We start from the raw sequence: 16,377 nt of genomic DNA, 5'->3' as shown, positions 1-16,377 counted from the left end.
GAGAGAGAGCATACACACAAGTGAGGGAGGGGCAGAGGGAGTGGGAGGGAGAGAATTTTAGGCAGACTCACAGCTTGGAACCCAACGTGGGGTTTAATCTCATGACCATCAGATCATGACCTGAGCCAAAATCAAGAGTTGGATGTTTAACTGAGTCACCCAGGTGTCCCAATCAACTATATTTTAAAGGGCAGAAACAACACCTGCCAAATGATCTACGCTCAATTACAAAAAGGTTATATTCTTTTTGTACTACTATTAACCTTTGCCCTGCCTAAGCAGTCCAGATTCTAGAATATGTTTTGATAGTACCAAGGATATTGAGGACCACTTCTGTTGTATTTTTTAATTGGTAGTAGGCCAATTGGCTCAGAAAAGATGTTTATCCATGATGGACTTCTTCGCTTCTAGGTGAAAATGTTGTAATAACTATCAACTTTTGATTACTTTATAAAACTAAGAATATACTCATCAGACATTCAATGAATGTTTATTAATGAATGAATTAATTGATGTTTTTAAGAACTCTGGGAATGTAGAGTGAAACATTAGGAGGAAAGGTGACCAGAAGGTAACCCCAATAGTCCTATAGAAGCCTCAATGAGAAGCTCTACTTTCACTGTTCTACAGTGGACTGTAAGGCCTCCCCATGTCATTAAAACCTAGTATAGAAAAAAAGTTCAGTGTAAGAGGGAAGAACCTAGGAGAAGTGAAGCGAGTCAAACAAGGTATAGAAGAGATATAGGCAAATTGCTGGAGGCCAGTGCTCATAAAGAGCCACAAGTATGGGATCAGGGTTTGGTCTGTGGTGACAGCAGGGAATGGTTGCTCCTTGGGAGGGTCCAAGTATGAAGAATAAAGTGCAATCCTAAAGTGGAACAAGGTAGTGGGAGGAAAATCCAATAGGTAACAGGATTAGAAACTTAGGTGACAAGGCAAGTGCATTCTTCATCAGAATTGGGCAAAAAAATTTATAGACATGGAGAGGAAAAAGAAACCAAGCAAAAAGAAGACAGGGTAATACTGCCCCAAAGGCTTTGTCACAGCAGGAATATACTATTGCAATAGTATATTACTGAATAAAATCTGACCTTACTTTAGTGTCCAACTTGTTTGACTTTGACAGCTACATACATTTTAAAAATCTCAACATCTGGGGGCACCTAGGTGGCTCAGTCAGTTGAGCCTCTGACTGTTGATCCCAGGGTCATGGGATTGAGTCCTGCATTGGGCCCAGAGCTGACAGTGTGCAGCCTGCTTGGGATTCTCCTTCTCCTTCTCTCTTTCTCTCTCTCTCTCTCTCTCTCTCTCTCTCTCTCTCTCTCTCTCTCCCTCTCTCTCCTACCAAGGAGCTATCTCTCTCTCTAAAAGAAAAACATCCCAATATCCAGTCCACACCCTGTATCAATTAAATCAGAATATCTGGGATTGGGCTTCAGAACGTTTAAAAAACATCCTATGTGATTATAATCACAAGCTGGGGTTGAGAATGACTGCTCTAATGTGACAAGCAAGCAGAACAAACATCCTGTGTCATCTCTGAAGGAAACCAAATTCCTAGGCTGTCAACCAATCAGCTGCCTTCGAACTGTGGACAAGAAGAGGGCTGATACAGCCAGGAGGTTCAACATCATGTTAAAAGTACCAGGGTCAGGCAGAGAAGGCCAGAGCTGTGGTGGAGGATCTGACCCAGAACAAGCAAAGCAAGACCGAAGCAATGTCGGAGCAACCCTGGCCTACGTGCTCTCTGGAAACCAGCAACTAGAGCACGGCTGTGGGTCAGAACTAGGAGAGAGGTTCATGTGGGGTCATGGGCGTGCACCAGAGATTAAAAACAGGGCAGTCGGTGGAGATACTACTTGAAAATGAGAATTAATGTGTGCTATGCATTTTCTGTGCCTCAATGACTTGTTGCTAAAAAATGTCTACAACCCGAAGATCTATTCGCTTCTATTGTTTTGGTTTAAAATAGACCTCTGTGTGGAGGGGTGGAAGGCTACAGTCACAGACACATCTAGAGGACAGAGCATATTAACAAAAGAAAAAAAATCTCATTGTTGATGAAATATGGCTTTCATTTACTCTAGATTCATATTTGGATAGTTTAAGGACTATTTAAGGAAACTTTTGAATTAGGAAAATGCAAAATAATTTAAATGATTATACGATCTAAAAAATTAAAACAAAAACATATCACTCACTCGTATTTATCATTCCTATTTTTAAAGAATTTATTTTAAAACATGGATGTGAGATTTACTTTAATATTTAAATATTTATAATTAATTTTGCTATGGGTATTTTGCATCCTATTATATATGACTCACTCAGAATACAAAGCCTCTTTCAAAAAATACATGAATAAACAATTCCTCTTAAGTACAATAAGTATGCATAGCAAGTTATGAAAATTAAATGTTAACTTCCAGTCTTCCAAAATAGAACATGGCATTCCCCCATCAAAACTGCTATAAATTTACATATGGGCACTATCTTGGCATGGTCTGCCTACACCTTTTAATACTTTCTTGCATCTATTTAAATGATAGTATTTTGGGAATCTCTGGTTGAATATCATTTTGTTTCTTTTCAGGGAGAAAAATCAGCAGTATCTTTATTTAATACAAAAACAAATCCAATAATAAAATTCCATTAAATTATAACACAATAAAAGAAATGATCTACAAGGACACACAATATGGATGAATTTCACAAACATAATAAATGAGAGAAGTCAAACATAAAAGAAGGCATATTGTTTGAGTCCATTTATCAGAAAAAACACCACTTCTTTATGCTATTAAACATCAGGATAGTGTTTAGCCTTGAGACTGGGAACAAGTGGGGAATTCAGGTGGTTCCTTGACCTGGGTCCTGATTATCCGGGTATGGTCATTTGTGAAAATTCACTGTGGTACATACTTCTGATAGGTGGTATCTTTCTGTATGTATATTACACATCAAGAAAATGTAATTTTAAAAAATCCTCCTAGAAGTCCCCCACAGGCCTATTTTCACCATAATGAGTTAAACCAGAAGCAGTATGGAAGAGTGGCTAGGCATTTTGGATTTGGAATTCAGTGGCTTGTGTTGGAGCCCTACCTCTATCAGTTACCCGCTGTGTGGCCTTGGGAAGTGACCCAATCTCTCCAGATCCCAGGTGCCTCACTGGTAAATTGGGGGTTATAAAAGTCCCACATCAGAGAGTTATTGGGAAGCATAAATCAAATGATGATTGAAAAACAGTGCAGGTTGCAGCACGTGGCTTGATAAATGTGAGCCACAGCTCATTTGTATATTTCTTGCACTTACAGGGAACCTTAAAACAGTTCCAAACATCTACTAAAATTGTAATATTGCATATCTTTTCTTGGTTTCTATTCTGAACCTTCCTTCCCAACACTAAAATAAATTCAGTAAGGTCAGGGAGGATGCCTCATCATGGAAGGGGAGAGTTCAATGATTAAAGGTGTCAGGCAAGTAACACAAATGTATGAATCAGTAGTTGACAACAGTGAGTGAGTCCTAGGAGTCCTGGAGGAGGCCTGGAGTCCTAGGCCAAACGTATTCCAATTAAGTGGAAATACATTGTAAACAGTCTGACAACCAAACAGAATGCTTCTGCAAAGAAGGATTCATCCCCTAAGTTTCTGACTCCTACCATACTCTATCATGAGCATTGCAGTCAGGTAGCTCCCAATGGTGTTGGAGATCTGCCTTTTCTAGCTGTTTTACCTTGGGCGAGTTATTCTAACCTTTTTAGCCTCATTTTATTCATTTGTAAAATGGAAATTATAATATCTTACATTCTGCATTATGAAGATTAAATGGAATTGCTCTGCCCATGCCTGGCATAGAGTTGTAGTAGCTAGGATATAATAGTATTCTTTTATATCTCCCAACTCTTGATTAATGAGCAGCACTAAGAGAGTCAGAAAGATAAAATAATATTAAAAGCAAAAACAAACACACACAAAAAATAACCTTGTGATTTTACTGGTTGATTGATCAAGTGATAATGGAGCTCTACTCTATGTATTAGAAAAATGATATACAGTTTTGGCAAGTAAAATGCTAATGAAATTTGACTGATGACTATAGGCTGTACATTTGATTTATCTTTGGATACATGATTCTGATTTATTTGTCCAAGGTCTACGATTAAGTTTTGTTAATTTATTCAGAATAAATTAACCATTCCAGAATTCAGCTCTGATCTCGCCTATGATCACAAAATAGGATGGTTCTCAGTAGTCCATTACTTTGTCTTTCTCAGGATCCATTAATTCAATTTGAACAATACTAAGCATCTAGCATAAGTATGCACACTGGTAGCCATGAAAGATGATATAAATGTTATTAATTTTCAGCTCCTTCTGCAAAGAGTCTTGGAGTGAAATAAAGGGAATAAGCTGTCTAGAACTACCAAAGGCAGACTTGACTTGATCAAATGCAATCTTTTTTTTTAGAACAAAGGTCTTTGGAAGTGCAAAAAGGCAATAAAGATCCAGGTATGTGTATAGAGAGTAAAATACAGTTGACCCTTAAACAACATGGGTTTAGAACCCTTGTTTTCTTAATAAAATTTTATTTTCTCTAGATTACTTTATTGTAAGAATACAGTATATAATACATACAACATGTAAATGTGTGTTGAGTGTTCATGTTATTAGTAAGGCTTCCAGTCAAGAGTAGGCTCTTAGTAGTTAAGTTTTTGGGGAGTCAAAAGTTATATGTGGATTTTTGACCACATGGGGTTGGTGTCCCTAACTGCCACATGGTTCAAGGGTCAACTGTACATAGGAGAAAACTGAGAAAAAATCTATATTTAGGGGATAGAAAAAGAAAGATGACCCAGAAAGAAGACATAAATAGAGTAAACTCAGAGATAGGAGAAATCACAAAAAGTACTTCATTCTTTGAAAATCAACAGAAAAGAAAAATTTTAAGAAGAAAGTTGGACAGTGTCATCAAACCCCAGGGTGAATGGTGAGAATAGAGCACAGACCGCTAGATTTGGTAATGACTCATTCTTTGGGATTGCTAGTGACCTTTCTGAGAGCAGGCTTTGTGGAATGCTTAAGAAGAAAGGGAGGCAGGAAGGAGGAAGGAAGGAGTGGGAATTTAGGTTAGTTAGGAAGCGGAACTTTTTCTTTTAAGAAGTTATACTATCATAGGAGGAAGACGAAGGTGTAGAATCAACAAAGGAGGGTAGCTGGGGAAAGAGAGGCCATGGAGACCAATCCTGTGAGAGTTTCACATGCATCCTAAGCCTTGAGAAGTAAAATGAGGTGCATGGAAGCGCAAGCTGATACACAGCCACATTGTGTTTGGGAAAATCCTCTTGGCCATACCAGAGAGAACATACTGGAATTTTGTTTGGTTTTGGTCTTTGGTTTGGTGTATTTATTAATTTTGAAAAACATCCTTCCAAAGGTTGTCAAGAGGAATCAGTGTGGTAAGAAAGTGAGACAAGATAATCAAAGACAAATCACAGGAAATGACTTCTTTTTTTTTTAAGTTTATTTATTTATTTTGAGAGAAAGAGTGCATGTGTGTGTGCAGGCAAGGGGCAGAGATACAGGGAGAGAGAATCCCAAGCAAACTCCAAGTTGTCAGCATAGAGCTTTGTGAGATCATGACCTGAGCTTTCATCAAGAGTCAGATGCTTAACTGACTGAGCCACCCAGGCACCCCACAGGAAACGACTTCTGCTGAGGTGTGAGTCAACAGAGAGCAGCAAGTATCCAGGGATTTCTGTTGTTGTTTTTGTTCAGTGTTTGTTATCTTATTTTGTGTAGAACAAATAAACCAAGGAATTGGTGATCTTTATCCACCCATGAGGTAAAGCCGAAGGGACCTTTTCATAAACAGTGGAGTAGAACTATATCCTTTTTTTTTTTAAAGTTTATTTATTTCGAGAGGAAAAAGCTAGAGAGTGAAGGAGGGTCAGAGAGAGGGAGAGAGAAAATCCCAAGCAGGTTGTGCACTGTCAGCACAGAGCCCGACGCAAGGCTCCCATCTCATGAATGGTGAGATCATGACCTAAACCGAAATCAATAGTGGGACACTTAACTGAATGAGCCACACAGGCACCCCTAGTAGAACTAGATCCTTAAGGGGAGTGGGAAGGCTTGAGAAGAAAAGGATGTAAGAAAAGGATACTACAGAAAGACAGGAAGATGAACTGGCCAGCACTGAGAAGGGTGGCCTCAAGGCAAACACTGATTAGCAAGCAGAGAGCCACTGGGCACAATTAGCACTGGGCCTTCTTATAGGAATGTTCATGAGCCCTGCACTGGGAAAACAAATAGTGAGGGAGCGGTGCACGCAAGAGTGGGGTTATATGTGGGAGTCAGTCAAGTAGCTAAGTCCAACCAAGAGGGAAAACGTAATGTGGAAATAGGAGGCATCACCACAAGAACTATGAAAAGGCATGATTAGCAAACAAATGGAAGGGTGTGGGTACACAAGGGAATTTCCAAATTTCAGGATTTGACCTGGAGTAGTTTAAGGATAAGAAGGTACTCATCAAGTAGCAAGTAGAAGTGAGTCTTGTTTTTTCTTTTTTTTAGAAAAGTGAATCTGGGGTGCCTGGGTGGCTCAGTCATTGAGCATCTCTGACTCTTGATTTCAGCTCAGGTCATGGTCTCACAGTTCATGAGTTCAAGCCCCACATTGGACTCTGTGCTGATGGCACGGAGCCTGCTTGCAATTCTCTGTCTCCCTCTTTCTCTCTGTCCCTTCCCTTCTCATGCTCTCTCTCTCCCTCAAAAGAAATAAATAAACATTAAAAAAAAGAAAAAATTAAATCTTTCTAGAGGAGAACAGCTGAGGACAAACACTATACTGCAAAGAAAAATAAAGCAGCAAAAGAGAAATCAGGGTACCCTGAGGGTAGAGTGGGAGGGAGGCTGTTTTCTATCTGTTGGTCATGAAGGCATCACTGATGAACTGACATTTGAAAAAAATAGCAGAATAAAGGTAAAGACATGAAGTTATCTGGAGGAAGAGTGTTCCAGGGAAAGGAAATCAGCAAGTACAAAGGCCCTTAGCCAAGGCTGTGCTCTGGGTGTTCAAGATACAGCAAACAGACTAGTGTGGCTGGAACAGAATGGAGGAGGGGGAAAGTGTAAGGAAATGAGACCAGAGAAGTAGCAGGGACCTAAAGCATCTAAAGTCAGAACTTAGGCTTTTACTTTACAGAAACCCATTTGAGAGGGTTGCAGTATAGGAGTGACAGTATCTAACTTATGTTTTAAGAAGATCTCTCTGGTTGAGGCGCCTCGGTGGCTCAGTCGGTTAATTGTTCCACTTCAGCTCAGGTCATGATCTCATAGTTTGTGAGTTCGAGCCCCACATTGGGCTCTGTGTGGGCAGCTCGGAGCCTGGAGCCTTCTTCAAATTCTCTTGTCTCCCTTTCTCTCTGCCCCTCACCCACTCACATTCTGTCTCTCTCTCAAAAATAAATAAACATTCAAAAAATTAAAAAAATAATAAAAATAAAATAAAAAGATCTCTCTGATCAAGTTGCTTATCACTATAGTATTTCAAATAAAGGTGAGATAACAGTCATTGGGGCATGGTATGGGACTGTGGTTTTTAAACTCTGTATACTTTAATAAATAAATACATTCTTAGTTCCTAAACCCTAGAGATTCTGGCTTAGTAGTCTGGAGTGGGTCACAGGAACCTACCTTTTTCTTAGGCCCCTAAAGTGATTCTGATGAAATTGGTCTGTGGCCTGTAATTTGTGAACTCCCAGTACCATAAGACGTCACACTAAATGACTCTATCACCTTTATCACTACTATAACTTACCTGTACTTTGACAACTAACTTGTTTTACCAGTGTGGAAATACTAAGCATTATAGGTTTTGGAAAAAATCAAAAGAATTCTGTGTGTATGTTATTATTACCTGCAAATTGTGCTGCATACATCTTTGTATCAGTAATATTTATAAGTATTTCAAAAATACGTCTGGTTGCTTTGTGAAGATTAGCTGGTGTGTGTGTGTGTGTGTGTGTGTGTGTGTGTGTGTGTGTGTGTGTGTGTTGGGGTGAGGAGAGAAAGCGCAAAAGCAGGAGACCACTTATGAAGTTATTATAATAATTCAGATGATGGGTAGTAATAGTGAAAGTGGCCAGAGTGGTCAGATTGTCAATATGTTTTAAAGATTTAGCTAAAAAGATTTATTGATGGAACATATGTGAGATGTGATAAAAAAAAATAGTCAAGAAAAGCTCTAAGGCTTTAGGCCTGAACAACGAGAAGAACGGAATTGCTTTTTGCAAAAATGAGTACTGGAGGAGAAACAGGTTTAAGAAGGGAGGTCTGGAATCAAGCATTTGGCTTTTACTATATACAGTTTGGGATTGCTCTTAGACATCCAAGTGTAGTTACTAATTATGTATGTCATAGAATGCCCAAACCTGAACTTCAGGGGAGATGTAAAATTAGAAGTCACTGGCATACAGATGCTATCCTCAGCCAGAGTGCTAGATGAGGCCAACTAGTGCAAGGGTAGGTGGTAAAGAAAAGAAATACACGAATGGAGACACAGGGCACCACGGTATTGAGAGTTTGGGGGGATGAGAAGGAATCCACACTGGAGTCTATGAATAGAGGTAAGAGAGAAACTCAAAAAGCAGTGTGTTGGAAAGAAAGTGAAGAAGATATTTTTAAGGAGGAGGAAGTGATCAACTATGTCAAATGCTACTCATAATTCAATGGTGTGAATGGCTGAGAAATGAACATTGAATTTAGCAATGCATAGGTCAGCAATGCCCTCAGCAAGAGCTAGTTCCAGGCAATTAAGAGAGTTTACTGTTGTTTTCTTTAAGATGGGAGATACTGCCAAATATATGAATAAACAAAAAATGAAAAAAATTGATTATTCAGAAAATAATTATGTCCTTGAAGAAAGCAAAGATAGGATCTTTTGCACAAGTTAGGGGCACTGGCCTTAAATAGGAGCAGGGAAGTTCTTTACTGGGAAGTAGGCAGAGTATATAGACTGATAGGTCAACAGTGCAGAATTTCTCTAAGTTTTCTTTTGTTGGCTTCTATTTTTCTTTGTGAAATAGTAAATAAAGGTAATGGCTAAGAATACAGAGTGGGGAAGAGAAGCTGGAGGGTTAAGGAGAGAGAAAATATTACTGGCACTACTGGTGTAGATGCTCTTAGCAAAATTCAAATGTTCAGACTTTTACAATAAGGTGCATCTAATTTTCTCACATTTTACAAAAAGGAGTTTCTGGTTTTGTTATGATATATTTATGTATTACGTTTTGTTTGTGACATCTGCATTTATAAAATGTGTATATTGGAGGATTAAAGCCAGTGGAAGAGGAGATGAAAATAATAGAAGAAGACTAATAAATTGATCCAGGGAGGCCCTCAGGGAATGAGAGGGTGTGGGCTTTAGAACACAAGTGCACAGACTAGTATTGGACAGGAAGGAAGGACATAAAGAGAGGAACAAGTGCATATGTGTGTCTAGGGAGGGATTTAAAACTTGATAGAGTCACTTTTCTCCAGGGAGATACCTGCAGCTGAGAATGATGAAAGCCATGTGGGCATAGTTGTCAAGCTAAAGAGAACAAGGTGGATGAGCAGCTGTGGGGAACAGGAGAGGATGCTGCACAAGTGTGTGCTAAGGATCGCTAAATGTCACTCAGTACCCAACTGAGCTTGGATAGTGCATATCTTGGGATTCAAGAGACCACATGGTTGTGTGATTTTCTCCCTGAAGTTAAAGGATAAATATCTGCTTATATGGAAGTCACCCCTTCCTAAAAATGAAGCAACAGGAGAAGCAAATGTGGCTAATATAAATGTACTTCTTGTGGCATACTAGATACACATTCATTGATTTATTCATTCCACCAAAGGTTACTGAGCATCTTCCATATGCTAGGAGCAAAACTAGGGCCTGCAGTTGAATAGAAACAAGACATTAATCAAATTAGCTCACAAATACATGGAAAATGGCAATAGTGAGCCCACTGGGAAGGCAAGGGGCAAAGAACTATAACAGCATATAATAGTGATGTTTTTTCCCATGGCAGGATGGAAGCAAAGATTACACAAAGATCTGAAGACTGAGTAGGAGTCCCTTAGAGGAAAAGGGTGTGGAAAATGTACCCTGGGGAGAGAAAACAACATATGCCCAACCCCGGAGGCGAGGGGGACACAGTGAGTACCAGGGACTGGAAACCTGAACGCTGGCAAGAGCAAGGACAGAATGAGACAAAAATGAACAGAGCAGGCCTTGAGGACCATGTTAAATATTTTCCCCTTACCCTTAGAGCAAAGGAAGCCACTGAATTTGTTGGCAGGAGAGTCTAGTGATGGGATCTGCATTTCCCAAAAACCATCTTGGGTGTGAAGGTGGATGTCTGGAGGTTCTGCAGGAGCCCCTAGGAGATGACACGGCTGGAACTGATGGGAGGATGGGCAGTGATGGTGGAGGCAGAGAAGTGAGTGGATTCAAGAGATCACTGGGAGTTAACACTCCCAGTGCCTAGTGTTAGTTAACACTAACGTGCCTTGTGGTGGACTGGATAAAAAGGGTGAAGGAGAGGAAGGGGAAGAATATCCGATTTCTGGCTTGTTCAACAGGCTAGATGGGGCAGCTTTGAGAGGTGGGTAGGAAAACGAGGGGTTCAGTTTTTGTCATATTCAAATAGACACAATCACAGTAGAAACCCTTATATAATTTGTTTGGCTTTAAAATAATCAGCATCAATAAATTTGTTGCTGATGCTAAATATAACCTACATTCTAGCATTTGGTTCTGATATTACATATGTCTGTTTTCAGATTTTGCCTGTTGAATGATAATCCTCTCATCTTGCAAAGAGACTTCATGGCATCATAACGTGTTTTCTATTAGGGAACTAAAAATTAACACCATTTTTATTGGTTAAGAAGGGAAGTTGCAGATGAAGGAAGACCAGGAGCATGTTATATAAAAGGAACACTGTAATAGTAATCATCTTAGCAGTTAACAAAGTCTCAGACTCCAGGCTAATTAATTACTTAGCCCCTCCAAACCCAAACTTATTCATTTTTGAATGCAAGACACAAAAACAAGAATAAATTAGTTGAATCCAAAATGTCTCCTAGTTACAAAACTTAAAAGAATTACTTAAACATAAAGTATACAGTAAATAGCTCGGGCTTATATTCTCTATTCTTAGATTTCTGAATTACTATATGAAGCCAGAGCTCTTCCACATCCTCCCCCCCAAAACAAACAAACAAAAAAGACACATGCTCTAAAGTGAATAAATGAAAAGCTTAAAACAAAGGCAACAAAGTCAAGAGAAGAAGAAAATGACAATTTATGTATTGTCAAAATAACACAATTGAAGAAATGAGTTATATATATTTTTAAATGCCAAAAAAAAAGACCACCAAATAAATAGGGGGTAGAAGGATAGCAGCAGAAAGAAAAAAACAGTGGAAGAATGATAACAGTGAGGTATTGACATTGACATAACCAAAAACACCTGCAATGTAATAGCTCCTGATATGCTGTATTAATAAGGCCAACCAGGTTTTTCTGAGTGTTGTTATTATAACTGAATAGTGTTTGTAACATTTATTATTTGTTCCTGATTATTCAAATAATGCATATGATTTTTAAAATATTAAAATTAAATAGCATGTAAAGAAATAACACTCCTAATTCCACTCACTCCAGATGTTAAAATTTTATTATATTTCCTTTTACTTTTTCAAAACTTTTTGAGGATCAATAATTTTTATAAATATAAGATTGGAATAATACATAACACATAAAATTCTGTGTACTGCTCTAAACACTTTTAAGCCTTTAGAGTAAACATTTCTGTTTCCTAAATATTTTTCAGAACATTTTTATGCAGAATTAACAAATAATGCATATATTGCATTATTTATTAAACTAATACCCTATGTTTGGGACTTTAGAGTTTCTTATTTCTCACTATTTTGAATACTATAATGAAAATCTTTAAATAAATATTTGTTTGCCTCTCTGATTATGTAAACCCATCCCACTACAAACATCAAATAACATAAGCTGCTTTAACATTTTTGCACATATATTGTATTTATTTTGTTTCTATTCGAATTTTATTGAGGAATAATTGACAAATGGAATCATATATATTTAAAGCATACAATGTGATAATTTGATATATATATGTATTGAGAAATAATTACCAGGATCAAGATGATTAACACATCCATCACTCCACATTGTCAATTAACATTTTGTGATGTGTGTTGTAAGAACACTTAAGATCTACTCTCAGCAACTTCCAAGTATACAATACCATATTATTAACTATAGTCACCATGCTGTACATTAGATTCTCAGAACTTATTTTTTGAACTGAAAGTTTCAAAGTTCATACTCTTTAATCTATATCTCCTCATTTTTCCCTTCCTCCTGTCCCTGGCACCACCATTCTATTTTATTTTCTATTACTAAGAAATCAGCTTTTTTTTTTTTTTAAGATGCCACATGTAGGTGATAGCATAGAGTATTTGTCTTTCTCTGTCCGGTTTATTTCACTTAGAATAATGCCATCCAGATTCATCCATGTTGTCACAAATGGCAGAATTTCTTCCATTTTATAGCTGAATAATATTCCTGTGTGTGTGTGTATGCGTGCCCGCGTGCATGCATGTGCACACATGAGCCAACATTTTTTATCCATTTAGTTGTCAAAAGACATTTAGGTTGTTTCTATATGTTGGCTATTGGGAATAATGCTGCAATGAACATGGTAGTGCAGATATCTCTTTGAGATACTGATTTCATTTTCTTTGGAAATATACCTAAGAATGGGATGGCTGGATCATATGGTACCTCTAGTTTTAGTTTTTTGAGGAAACTCCATACTGTTTTCCATTGTGGCTGCACCAATTTATGTTCCCACCAACAATGCACAAGGGTTCCCTTTTCTTTACATCCTCACCAACTTTTGTTAGCTCTTGTCTTTTGATAATAGCTTTCCTAATGGTATGAGGTAATATCTCATTGTGGTTTTTATTTCAATTTCCCTGATGGTTAGTGATGTTGAGCTGTACCTATTGGCCACTTTTATGTCTTCTTTCGAAAAATGTCTATTCAGGTCCTTTGTTTATTTTGCAATTGTATTATTTGCTTTTTTGCTAAAGAGTTTTATGAGTTTTTTAAAAATATATTTTGGACATCAACCCTTTATCAGATATATGGTTTGGATATTTTCTCCCATTCTACAGGTTGCCTTTTCAATTAGTTGATTGTTTCCTTTGCTGTGCAGAAACTCTATACTTTGAGGTAAACCCACTTGTTTCTTTTGGCCTTTGTCACCTATGCTTCTGGTGTCTGATTCAATAAATCACTGCTAAGACTAAATGTCAAGCATCTTACCACCTATGCTATCTTCTAGGAGTTTTACAGTTTCAGGTCTTGTGTTGAACACATTTGTAGTTAATTTTTGTGAGTGGTATAAGATAGTGGTCCAGTTTCAGTCTTCTGTATGTGGATATCCAGTTTTATTGAAGAGACCATCTTTTTCCACTGTGTGTTCTTGGTGCCTTTGTCAAATATTAATTGACTGTGCGTGCATGGGTTTATTCTGTTCCACTGGTTTATGTGCTTGTTTTTATGCAAGCACTATGCTGTTTTTATTACCATAGCTTTGTAATAGAGTTTGAAATCAAGAAGTGTGATGCTCCAGTTTTGTTCTTTCTCAAGATTGCTTTGGCTACTCAGGATCTTTTGTGGTTGTATACGTACAAATTTTAGGATAGTTTTTTTTTTCTGTTTCTGGGGAAAAGTCCATTGAATTTTTGATAGTGATTGCATTATATATCCTTGGGTAGTATGGACATTTCAACAATATTATTTTTTGCAATCTAACAACATGAGCTATCTATTTACTTGTGTCTTCTTCAATTTCTTTCATCAATGCCTTAAAGTTTTCAGGTCTTTAACTTCCTTAATTAAGTGTATTCCTAAGCATTTTATTGTTTTTGATGATATTGTAAATGGGATTACTTTCTTAATTTCTCTTTCAGACAGTTTATTGTTAGACTATAGAAACACGACTGATTTGTGTATGTTGATTTTGTATCCTGAAACTTTACTGAATTTGTTTATTGGTTGTAACACTGAAGCCTTTAGGGTTTTCTATATATAAGATCATGTCATCTGTAAACAAACATGGTTTACTTCTTCCTTTCCAACTTGGATGTCTTTCGTTTACTTTATTATTTTTTTCCCCTAAGTTCTCTGGCTAGGACTTCTAGTAGAGGTAGAGGTAGAGACAGAGAGAATGGGCATCTTTGTCTTTTTCCTGATATTAACTTTTTACCATTCAGTGTGATGTTAGCTGTGTACTTGTCATATATGGTCTTGATTATCTTGAGGTATATTCCTTCAATACCTAATATGTTGAGAGTTTTTAAATTAAAGGGTATTGAATTTTATCAAATGATTTTTTCTACATCTATTAAAATGACTCATTTTTATCCTTCATTCTGTTAATGTGGTATATTACATTTATTTATTTGCATATGTTGAACCATCCTTGCATCCCAGGGATAAATCCCACTTGATCATGGTGTGTGATCCTTTTAAATGTGCTCTTGAATTTGGTTTGCCAGTATTTTGTTGAGGATTTTTGCATCTATGTTCAACAGGGATATTGGACTGTAATTTTCTTTTCTTATGGTTTCCATACCTAACTTCAGTAACAGGGATTTAATTTAATTATCTTCATTTTTTTGGAACAGTTTGAGAAGGGTTGGTAGTAATTATTCTTTAAATGTTTGGTAGAATTAACCAGTGAAGCTCTCTGGTCTTGTGCTTTTATTTACTGAGAGATTTTTCGTTACTGATTCAATCTCTTTGCTCATTAGAGGTCTGTTCAGATTTTCTATACATTAGTCTTGGTAAGTTGTATGTTTCTAGGACTTTATACGTTTATGTTATCTAATTTGTTGGCATATAATTATTCATAGTAGTCTCTTATGATTCTTTGTACTTCTGTGATATCAGTTATAATCTTTCATTTATAATTTTGAATCATCTTTTTTCTTAGTCTAGCAAAAGTTTTGTCAATTTTAATTATCTTTTCAAAAAATAAGACTTAGTTTCATTGATCTTTCCTATTGTCTTTCTAGCTTATATTTATTTCTGTTCTAATATTTATTATTTCATTCCTTCTGCTAACTTTAGTCTTAGTCTGTTCTTTTCCTGGTTCCTTAATGTATAAGGTTGGGTTGTTTATTTGAGGTTCTTTTTTTTTAACACATAAAAAGTTTTTGTTTTCTTGAACTATAATCCTCATGTAAATTCACATACAAACATTACAAAATTTCATATTCCATAAAATACCAAAAAATTCACCATTTTACAGTGTACATTGAAGTGGGTTTTAGTATATTCGCCATGTTAAACAACAATCACCACTAATTGCAGAACGTTTCCATCTCCCCAAAAAGAAACTCTGTGATATTGGCAGTTAGTCTCAATTTTGCCCTCACTTCTCCCATCCCTTGGCAACAACTAATGTACTTTCTGTCTCTGTGGATTTTCCTATTCTGTATATTTCATATAAATGGAATAATACAATTTTGTGAACTTATCTGGCTTGCTTCTGTAATGTGGCATGTTTTCAAAGTTCACCCATGTTATAGCATGCATCAGTACTTATTCCTTTTTATGGCTGAATAACTTTCCATTGTAAGGATATATCGTATTTTACTTATGTGTCCATCAGGCGATGGACCTTTGGGTGATTTCCACTTTGGGGCTATTATGAATAATGCTGCTAATTCTGTGCTTAATTTTTTGAGGAACTGCCAAACTGTTTTCCACAGAAGCTGCTCCATTTTACATTCCCACTAGCAGAAGATTCTAATTTTTCCACATATCCTCCAACACTTGTTATTTTACATTTATTATTGTTATTATTATTCATTATTATTATTATTATTATTAGCATCCTAATGGATATATAGTGGTAACTTATGTGGCTTGCTTATTTTTAGTTTTGGAATAGTGTTTTTTCTCTTCTTTTTTTTTAATTTTATTTTTTTTAATTTACATCGAAATTAGTTAGCATATAGTGCACCAATGATTTCAGGAGTAGATTCCTTAATGTCCCTTACCCATTTAGCCCATCCCCCCTCCAACACCCCCTCCAGTAACCCTCTGTTCACCGTATTTAAGAGTCTCTTATGTTTTGTTCCCCTCCCCGTTTTTATACTATTTTTGTTTCCCTTCCATTATGTTCATCTATTTTGTCTCTTAAAGTCCTCATATGAGTGAAGTAATATGATATTTTTCTTTCTCTGAGTGACTAATTTCACTTAGCATAATACCCTC

General features: G+C 36.9%; 1 long non-coding RNA gene across 1 annotated transcript in view; it reads left to right on the top strand.

Moving 5' to 3' along the window:
* The window catches only part of LOC131514432 (uncharacterized), a 96,356-nt gene that overhangs the window by 19,207 nt on the left and 60,772 nt on the right, over positions 1 to 16,377 (top strand). Inside the window, exon 2 of the long non-coding RNA XR_009263069.1 lies at positions 10,073 to 10,199. This is a non-coding gene — a long non-coding RNA (uncharacterized LOC131514432). The remainder of the gene's footprint in view (positions 1 to 10,072; positions 10,200 to 16,377) is intronic.

Source organism: Neofelis nebulosa, chromosome 6 (genome assembly GCF_028018385.1).
Source record: "Neofelis nebulosa isolate mNeoNeb1 chromosome 6, mNeoNeb1.pri, whole genome shotgun sequence".
NCBI classification, from domain to species: Eukaryota; Metazoa; Chordata; class Mammalia; order Carnivora; family Felidae; genus Neofelis; species Neofelis nebulosa.
The sequence above is the reverse complement of the archived record's forward strand: the minus strand, read 5'-3'. Positions and strand labels throughout refer to the sequence as shown.